We start from the raw sequence: 10,478 nt of genomic DNA, 5'->3' as shown, positions 1-10,478 counted from the left end.
TGAGCCGCCGGCTTTCAGTCATGCAGGGCGTGCCTTTATTCACCACTCCATACAATGTGAGCAGTGGCAGTAAGCACGCCCTGGAACTTCCACTGACAGGTGGCTCTGCACTGATGCACTGTAGAGCTAGCTGTCAGTCAAAGGGCTGGGGCGTGCTTACAACCATTGCTTACTGTGTACAGATTGGTGACAAAAGGCACACCTGTCTGAGCACTAACTCTCAACTCTAGCTAGATTCTAACTACTGACTGAGCTGCCTGGCTCCACCTTCCCTTTATATATCCCTATCCGGGCTCCCTCTGCTGGTATGAGGTGGAAGGTGGAGGTGTTTGGATGTAGTGAGAGCCTCTTGTGGAGAAATGCAATCATGCACCCTTTTAGGTTCTGTGGCACCAAGCGCAGCAGGGCGCCACATATACAGTTATAGGTTAAGCAGTGAGTCTAACGGCTGGCCATATTTAGGAAAAACCCCACTAAGAAATTAAAGACACATAGAGCAGGGCCACAGTAATGACAAATTCCCATTAGAAAGGAGAGAGTCTCCCATAGTGTTGGCCTATGCAGTGAATGCAAGGGCTGCCAAAAATTTGGAGGCACTTCAATGCCCCTTGGATGAGACGTGGAGGAGGACCTCATAAAAAATGTTCCCATGAGAAAGGAGCGGGCCTCCTATACTTGTAATGCCCATGCACTAAGTGTATGGGCTGACAAACATTCTCCCCTGGGGGGTATACATGTACATACTGTATAAAACATTTTTTTTATGGGCGTCATAAACACTCCTTCAAAAAAATTCTGTGGGTGTTGCATCACGGACCACGGTCACCCTGGTGATATGGTGGTGGAAGATGAGGAGAAGGAGGAGGACAAGAGCAAATAGTCAAAATCAGGAAGTGTATACCCATGTGTGGGTGTGAAAAGGTGCATGGGAATACAGTTAGACCTCCCAAGAAAAGACACTAGATTTGAGTTTGTTACGCTGCTATCATTCGGTGGTGTTGAGAAGTCTGGCCCAATCTAGCACTTGTTCATTTTTATAAGAGTCAGCCTGTCAGCATTTTCAGTTGACAGGCGGATGCGCTTATCAGTTATAATTCCACCAGCGGCACTAAAAACCGGCTCTGATAAAACGTTGGCGGCAGGGCAGACCAGGACCTCCAAGGCATAGAGACCCAATTCATTCCACATATCCAGCTTGGATACCCAATAATTATAAGGCACAGCGGAATCACAGAGGACGTTGGTACGTTCGGCAAGGTACTCCCTCCGCATCTTCCCAAACCTTGAACTCCTTGTGAGAGTACCCCGTGCCTCAGGCCCTCTGCGATGGGAGGGTCTGAGAAAACTCTCCCAGAACTTTGACAGTGTTCCCCTGCCTCTGCTGGATTGAAGTTGCGTCTCTCTCGCTTGTACTCCTTGGTTGTCCAATGAAGTGTGCCCTCTGCTGCCAGCGTTTTCAGATGGGAATTTTTTTAATAGTGCCGCAACACAGGCCTTCTGGTACAGCCCCATTTTTGCAGGCCTGTCCACCTCAGGAATAAGAGATATAAAGTTCTCCTTGTAGTGTGGGTCTAGAAGTGTCACCAACCATTAATGACTGTCACCCAAAATTTTGAGAACGCAAGGGTCATGGGAAAGGCAGCGTAACATAAACTCAGCCATGCGTGCCACACTACTAACAGGCAAGACTTCCGTGTCCTCACAAAGAGGATGACTGACCATGCTCTCCTCCTCATCCTCCTCTCTGTCCTCTGGCCATCCATGCTGAACAGACGGTATGACAGCTGTGCAGGTAGAACAGTCTATAGTGCATGAAACTAGCTCCTGTCCTTCCTCCTCCTCCTCTTCCTCATTTTCACCCAATCCACGTTGGGATGAGATGAGGCTTGGCTGTGTGTAATGAACCTGTATGGTTCCTTGCTCCATCTCATTGTGCTCCACCTGCAATGCATCCTCTTTGATTGTGAGCAGAGAGCATTTCAGAAGACAGAGAAGCGGGATGGTGACACTAATTATGGCGTCATCGCCGCTCACCATTGTGGTGGAGTCCTCAAAGTTTTGGAGGATGGTACATATGTCTGACATCCAGGTCCACTCCAGAGGTCTTATGTGTGGAGTCTGAACTGAATACCGACGGCCTTGTTGATGCTGGTACTCAACAACTGCCCTCTTCTGCTCAAAAATCCTTCCCAACAACTGCAGTGTAGAGTTCCAACGCGTGGGGACATCACACACCAGTCTGTGAGCCGGAAGCTGCAAACGCTGCAGAAACACGGCAAGGGCGGCGGAAGCTGTAGCTGACTTTCTAAAATGGGCACACAGGCGGCGTACTTTAACATGCAGATCCAGCTGCTCCGGGTAGGATTTGAGAAACCGCTGAACCATGAGGTTAAGCACATGGGCCAGGCATGGTACGTGTGTGAGCTCATCTCGTCTCAGAGCCGCCACCAGGTTCCGGCCATTGTCACACACGACCATGCCTGGCTGTAGGTTCAGCAGTGTGAGCCACAGATCTGCCTGCTCTTTCAGAGCTGTCCACAACTCTTCAGCATTGTGCGGTTTGTCATCTAAGCATATTAGCTTCAGCATAGCCTATTGCCGCTTGGCTGAGGCAGTGCTGCCGTGTTTCCAGCTTGCAACTGATGTGGTCATTTCAGAGATGGAGGCTGAAGAGGAGGAGGCTAAGAAGGATGAGGTGCAGGAGCTGTAGACCGTGGGGGCAACCCTGATAGACCTACGGCCCGCAATCCTTGGCGTCGGGAGGATGTGTTCCATCCAAAGTAGTGTTGAGCCACCCCTGTATGTTCGCCGAACTGTTCGTCGAACACCTTCGAACACTGTTAAAACCAATGGCAGGCAAACAAAAACACATAGAAACACATAGAAAACACTTCAAAGGTGTCCAAAAGCTGACAAACTGCTCAGAAGACACAACTAATACAAGGAAAAGTGACAAGTACATATAGTCATGCGAAAAGAAAAGAGGTGGAGGAGTAAAAGGAGGGGGAGACACAGATATAGGCATGTCATGACCTTCTAAAATCAAGAAAGGCTGGAGAAAAAATCTAAAATCAGCCTACCAGACGTCGTGACAAGAAAATTAAAAAAAGAAATATCTTTAGGTAGAATGGCGGTTCCATTCAGAACACTTTCCTTACAAGACGTAGTGGTATCCCCGTTGTGAGTTGTGCCAAAAACAGAACCAAATAAATTCGGACTAATCCACCATTTGTCATATCCAAGGGGCAGGTCCGTAAACGACAACATCGACGCGGAACCAAGTACAGTAGTATATACTGTACATCCTTTGACAAGGCAATCAGGCGGATCAAGAAGTTGGGAAGGGTCACCCTAATGGCTAAAACAGGCATAGATGCGGCTTTCCGATTACTTACCACCTGTGCCTCCGAATAGTGTCCACCTATTGGGCTGCTTCTGGGAAGGAGCATACTATATAGATCGCTGTTTGCCCATGGGGTGCTCCAGATCCTGGTCACTATTGGAGGCGTTTAGTTGCTTCCTCGAATGGGTTGTAATGGACATTTCTAAGGGGGCACATATTATTCAATACCTCGACAACTTCTTATGCCTGGGCCCAAAAGATTCGCCACAGTGTGAATACACGCGGTAGTCCACCTGTTGAGGATTTCTTTGGAAAAATGTTTTCATCTCGAAACGTTCCGAAAAAAAGTACAGCGCGTCCGGCATGTGATAAGAGTGCGGCACGCCGAATATCGGCGTCCAGCTCCAAACCGCGTGCGTTCCAGAGCCAGAAAACTGTAGCGCGGACGCCGAGGCTTAATCGCAAATTCCGGAGATGCTCGTCCCCTCGGGACGAGTGTGGGAGCGCCTGACGCGAATCTGGTCAAAAAACGCAAACATTTCCAAAATCCAAAGGTCCAGCTGTGAGAAGGAGAGAGCTGGAGGGAGAGCGGACACCACAGAGCCAAGGGGTTAGATGGAGAATGGAAGAAGGAAAGAGGGCGAGGGAGTTAAGGGAGTACAGTGGAAGGCCGACCTGAGCTCCCCCACGTTCCTGCTGGGCGGGGAACAGCCCTGGGAAGAAAAGCCGCTTGCGCATCCCTTTGAGGTTACGGGAGCGAGCGGGCGGGCAGAGGGACTACGCTGGAGTGCGAAGCCGACACGGCCAGTCCGTTCCTGCCCGTGCGACCTCCGTGTCCCCAGGTTTGTGCCAGAGCCGCGGTGGACCCTGACAGCCAGCCCCCTCTCCCAATACTGGTGCCTGTCCGCTGGTGGGTCGAGCCCAACCACGGTGGGGGGGGGGGGGTAACATCTGCAGAAGAAAGACCATCTTCCAGCCAAACTAAGATGTCTACTTCTTTTCGTGGACAATGTGGTACGATCCCTTTCTTACGGACACGCCCATCGCTACAAATTCCAGATGAGGCACAAAAACAGCAGGTGCTTCAACGGATATCAAGTGCTCCTTCAAGTGGGCTCTCCTCCACCTCAACTTCAACATCACAAATACTCCAGTCCTCAGAGGTGTCACCCCAATCGCACTGGCTTCCTCACAGCTCCCAAGTCTCCAGCTGCCCGTCTGAGTATGGGGTAACACAGATGGTTGAGTCTGCACAGCTGTTTACTCATACTATAGCCTGGGAAACGGAGGTCTGCTCCAAGGCTTCTATTAATCCAGACGAGGAAATGATCTGCACTGATGCCCAGAATCTTTGAGTCGGATCCAGGACCAGATGAAGAAGGTTCTGAGCATAATGTAGACCCTCGTTCCCAAACTGTAACTCCTGTTGGTGGAGACAGCGATGAAGACGATGATGAGACTCAAATACCTGATTGGAGCGACAACTTGACTTTTCGGTCAGGGCAGGAAGAGGTTGGCTCTGAGGACGATGGGTGTGACAACACACAGGGTGATGATGACGAGGTTGGAGATCCCACTTACTGTCAACCCACAGTCAGCCAGTCGATGAGGTCAGCAGAGGAGGTGGAGGAGAATGTGACTAGCCCAAGGGATGGGGATGACTCGGTACCCGGGCCTTTGCCTGGCCTTGGGGATGTCGCGGTGGTCGGCTCCCGGGCCTGTACCCTGGGGTCACTCTTTAAAAGGGTGGATAATTGTTACTTTTATAAGAGTTTGTGACGCCACCTGTGGTATCTGGTGAGAAGCACCAGCGCTACAGCAGTCCACTGAGGCCGGTGATAAGGCAGCTCGATGGTATAGCTCCCCACAGGTGAAGCTAGGCCTCAGGGCAGCTTATGCAGGGGGAATGCAGGACAGGCGAGACCCAGCTGGGTCAGAGCAAGAATGGGAACGGACACGGTAGTCACTTCAGTACCTTTTACTGGTGGAAATTCAGGCACATCCCAGAGCACTGTAGGGTGAAGGGTGCATATCAGGATCCTACCCAATGAGCGGGTGTAGGGCCTCCTGTTTCTTGCCTCTGCGTAGTAAGTTTCTGACCTGCCTGGACCTAGGCCTAACTTTGTCTCTGTCCTGCGATGGCTGACCTTGTGGTAGGGCCTTGTCTTGGAGTTCACGCTCTCAGTATGCGGGGCCTAAGCGTCTCCTGGCTCTGTTACGTATCAGCACCTTAGCGATCCTGGGACTTATAGTTCTCCAGGGATTCCGGTTATGCCTTACTGGGTCATAGATATCCCCGTAAACTCGGATCCGGTGTCCGGTAAAGTTTCGGGGTGAGCTGGTTAAGCTCCTCTGCCCCCTATGTACTAACTCTCCACTCGCCTTCGGCCTACTCGGGCCTTCACTAGGCTATACACACTAACGGCAGCTTGCCGCACTTCACCGATCTTATGGCACCGGCACACCTTAAGCTCTAACTGGGCTCCCTGAATCTAGCTAGCAGGAGCCTCGTGCTCCACTGCTGAACTATTAACTGAGTTCTCTAGACTGGACTGAGCTCCACTGCACACTGACCTCTCTTAGGCTTCTCTACTGCAGGAACTCTTCAGACGAACTGAACTGCCTAGCTCCACCTTCCCTATTTATATCCCTAACGGGCTCCCTCTGCTGGTCTGATGTGGAAGGTGGAGATGTGTGAATGTTTATGGCGGCCTCTTGTGGATGATTCCATCAATGCACTCTTCTAGGATCTGTGATACCAAGCGCAGCTGGGCGTCACAGATGCTATTGACGACGAGGTTAGGTTGCGCCTTACTGGACAGAGACGGAGTACTGGAAGCACGTCAACAACTGCATCCTCAACCACAACTCTGCCTCTGACCACAAGTCGTGGTGGCTCTTCAGGTCGCATGGGCTCTAAGCCTTGCATAGCCTGGGCATTTTTTCAGATCGATAAGGATGACCCAACTCGTGTTATCTGTAATATTTGTCACCAAAAGCTAAGTAGAGGCCAAAAAATCCATAGTTTGAGTACTTCATGCATGAAAAGTCAAATGGATATGAAGCATAAGTTGCAGTGGGAAGCTCACTGTGCTACAATGCAGCCTAGCGGGCCGGGCCAACCACCGTCTGCCCCATCTTGTGCATCCGCGGCCTCTTCATCCTCTGTGACTGGGGGGTCAGCAGTCACATGTTTTTGGACGCAGACCTGCCAACTCTTTACCCGCAACAGCCAGTGTGATTGGCAGGTCATCATTTCATTTGGAAGTGGAAACACCAGCTGGTGTTGAGCGCTCTCAGACATCAAGAGCACCACCTTTGGATCAAGGCAACCTAACTTTTCTGCCTGCATCTTCCTCACAGACCGGCAGTTTGCTGGGGACACCCTACTCAACCCCGTCTAAGCACAACAGCCAGCCCTCGGTCCCTCAGATGTGGACAAGTAGCCATGACAAAGCTAAGAGGTTGAATTTCACCATCTGCAAGCTGTTGGCTACAGAAATGCTGCCTTTCCGCCTGGTAGACACAGAGGATTTTCGAGACCTTATGTCCGTCGCAGTGCCCCAGTACCAGATGCCCAGTCGGCACTACTTCTCAAAGAAAGGTGTGCCTGCGCTACACCAGCAAGTCGCACACAACATCACCGCTTCTTTGAAAAACTCTGTGTGTGACAGGGTGCATTTCACCACAGACACTTGGACGAGTAGGCATGGACAGGGGCGTTACATGTCGCTGACGGGGCACTGGGTAACTATGGTGACAGCAGGACAAGGGGCTGCTGTCCAAGTCTTGCCGTCCCCACGAGTTGTGCGTCAATCCTCTTTATCTAGAAGTTCCTCCACTGCTTCTGCCTCCTCAGCCTCCTCTCGGTCCTCCACCTGCACCCAAAGCCTGTCTGGTAATGCCACCCGCTTTCTAACTGCGCAGAAGGAATCTTGCACACCTCCTTACTATGCTGGCAGCAGGACTCAAAGGTATCAGGCGGTGTTTACTTTGAAATGTCTGGGAAATGTGAGTCACACAGCTGAGGAGTTGTGGTCAGCTCTGTAGACCCAGTTTCATGAATGGTTGTCTCCACTGGACCTGCAACCAGTGAAGGCTGTGTGCGACAATGCTGCAAACCTGGGTGCGGCCCTTCGCCGGGGCAATGTCACACAGGTGCCTTGTATGGCTCACGTGTTGAACCTGGTTGTCCAGCAATTTTTAGCCCACTATCCCGGACTAGATGGCTTTCTGCAGAGGGCACGGTCGCTGTGTGCTCACTTCCGCCGTTCGCAGCTCAACAACTTACATCTCTAAAGAAGTCGTTGGGCCTGCCAGTTCACCGGCTGAAATGCGATGTGCGACACGGTGGAATTCAACTCTGCACATGTTTCAGCGACTGTGGCAGCACCGACAAGCCCTGGTGCAATACGTTCTGACGTATAGCCTGGGCCAACGAGATTCAGAGGTGGGGCAAATCACGCTGCAGGAGTGGTCTCAGATCAGGGACCTATGCACCCTTCTGCACAGTTTTGAAATGGCGACGAAGATGTTTAGTGCTGACGATGCCATTATCAGCATGACTATTCCGGTGATTTACATGCTGGAGCACACGTTAAACAGAATTCGGAGTCAGGTGGTGGGACAAGAGGAGGTGGAGGAAGTAGAGGAGGAGTCGTATGCGGAAGGGATAACATCTCCAAGGTCCAGACGGTCGGCAGCGCCAAGGCGGCAGGCATGGGAGGGTGGGGGAGAGGGATTAACCAGGGCGCAAGGTAGCAGCCAAACTGTTGAGGAAGGTGCAGGAGCCGAGGAAGAAGTGGAGGACGAACTGGCGATGGGCATGGAAGACTCATCAGATGAGGGAGACCTTGATCACATCTCTGTTGTGCGAGGTTGGGGGGAGAGGGCAGAGGAAGGAAGCATGATTCTTACCTCGCTACCAACACAACAAGGACTTGGTCCTCCTGGATGCGCAACACACATGAGTGCCTTCTTGCTGCACTACCTGCAAAATGACACTCGGATTGTCAGAATTCGAAGTAATCCCGACTACTGGGTTGCCACACTCTTAGATCCCCGGTACAAAAGTAAATTTGCCGAAATAATTCCTGCCATAGAAAGGGATTCACACATGCAGGAGTATCAGCAGAGGCTGTTGCAGTATCTTACATGTGCTTTTCCACAAAATATCAGTGGTGCACGTAGTGAATCTCACAGTTCTAACTTGCAAACCGTGGGACTGTCGAGTGTTCATCACTCAAACCATAACAGTAACACAGTATCTGCTGGTAACAGCAATTTTGTGGAATCGTTTCACCACTTTTTTAGACCATCCTTTGCAAGGCCACAGGAGACAAGAAGTCTGACACATAGTCAACACCTAGAGAGGATGGTACAGGAGTATCTCCAAGTGAACATCAAAGCCATGACTGTGTCACTGGACCCTTGCTCATTTTGGGCTTCTAATCTGGAAACATGTCCGGAGCTCGCCACTCACGCTTTGGAGATCTTGTCATTCCCTGCAGCCAGCGTTCTCTCTGAACGTGTGTTCAGCGCTGCTGGTGGTGTGCTGACAGATAAGCGCATCGGGCTGTCCACTGAGAATGTAGACAGACTCACGTTCATAAAGATGAACAAATCCTGGATCCGCAAGGACTTTTCTACCCCTGTGTCATCCTGGGGAGACTAAAAGCTTGAGGATTTGGTAAAATCACCTCACCAACCGTTTTAAGCAACTCTGGGGCAATTGATGCCACTTAAGTGGTGTCTGTGCCACAATTTTTTGAAAAAATGGAGACTCTTTTTGGAGTCCCCTTGCTGTGTTTTACGTGACGTTGGCATCGTCAATTCCAGGTGGGTTGGGTCGCCCCCCCCCCCTCTTTTACCAGCCCCCCCCCTCTTTTAACCGTAAGAAACTACATACACTATGGCTTGGAGTAACATAGATGGTTGAGTCTGAAGAGCTGTTTACTCAGATGTCTGCTCCAAAGCTTCAGTGTCTGCTAGTCAGCGTAGTAGCCCAGCTCTGAAGCAAGCTACACCGCCTGTGTATCTAATAAGAATTTTTAACTGCATCTAGCCTAGGCAGACTGTGGGGACCCCCAACCAAACCCAGATGCTCAGCCCCCCTACCGCCCCCCTTTCCTTGACAATACAATAATGTAACTCTTACAACTGGATGGGTGAGGATCGGTCACAGCTTTATTAACTTTTTTACTCATTCCATTAGAAAGGCATTTTATTTCTAAAATAATTCAGCTTGTTGCAGCATGCCCTGTGTCTCCACATGGGCAAGTTGGTCAACAAGTGTAACTCTCCAACATGTCCTTTCTATTTCCAGGCCACGAAGGATCCTGCGTACTCTTATGCAGGACTTTGACCCCCATCCATCACTCTTAACGCTTGTTCCACTCAGTCCTGGAGTCCTGACAGGAATATGTCCAGTACAATATCCATTAAGTGAACACCATCGGGCCTTATGAGGCCTGCTTTATCTCCTTCCAGTTGTCGGTGTCGTATCACTACACCGCCTCTGTCTCTTCTAAATTTTGCCATCCAAATATTTATTACCCGCCTTGTCCATTCGATGGCCGTGATGTTTCGCGCACCTTGCCATACCGCTATCGACACAATCTCTGACCATACTATAGTTAGTTTTGTGAAAAATTCTCTGAAGCGCTCAGTGTCTAGTTTCATTATTGCCATTAATTATGCGCTCTTGTGATGACTTAGGTCGTTTCCCCCGGCCTGTATGACTAAGATGACCGGACCTCTTGCCTCTCTCCCTACCTTGATTACTTCCATTAGTACCTGTGGCCATTGCAGGCCTCTAATACCTCTCCAGTTGAAATATGTGTTATGAAATTCTAATTTCCTCCCACCTAGGCGGACTTTCGAACTTTTTTCTGCCCAATATAAATACGAGTGGCCTATCACCCACACTGTTGGCTTAGCGTCACCTGTAAAAGAAACAAACCACGTTAGGATAACAAGTCCGGTCTTATGTACCTCGCCAAACATGTGTATCGCCATGTCCCTGTCCTCTGAACTTCCGTTTCTGACAGTCCTGCTCTTGCTGCTTCCGTGGCCGCGCCTATGCTCAATGAGTGTGTCCCATAATCTTTCGGGTGGATCCCTGCCGATGTTAGGC

This window comes from Phyllobates terribilis, unplaced genomic scaffold (genome assembly GCF_046119375.1).
Source record: "Phyllobates terribilis strain yellow unplaced genomic scaffold, ASM4611937v1 Scaffold_314__1_contigs__length_2217976, whole genome shotgun sequence".
Taxonomy (NCBI): Eukaryota; Metazoa; Chordata; class Amphibia; order Anura; family Dendrobatidae; genus Phyllobates; species Phyllobates terribilis.
Note: the sequence above shows the minus strand (reverse complement) of the source record.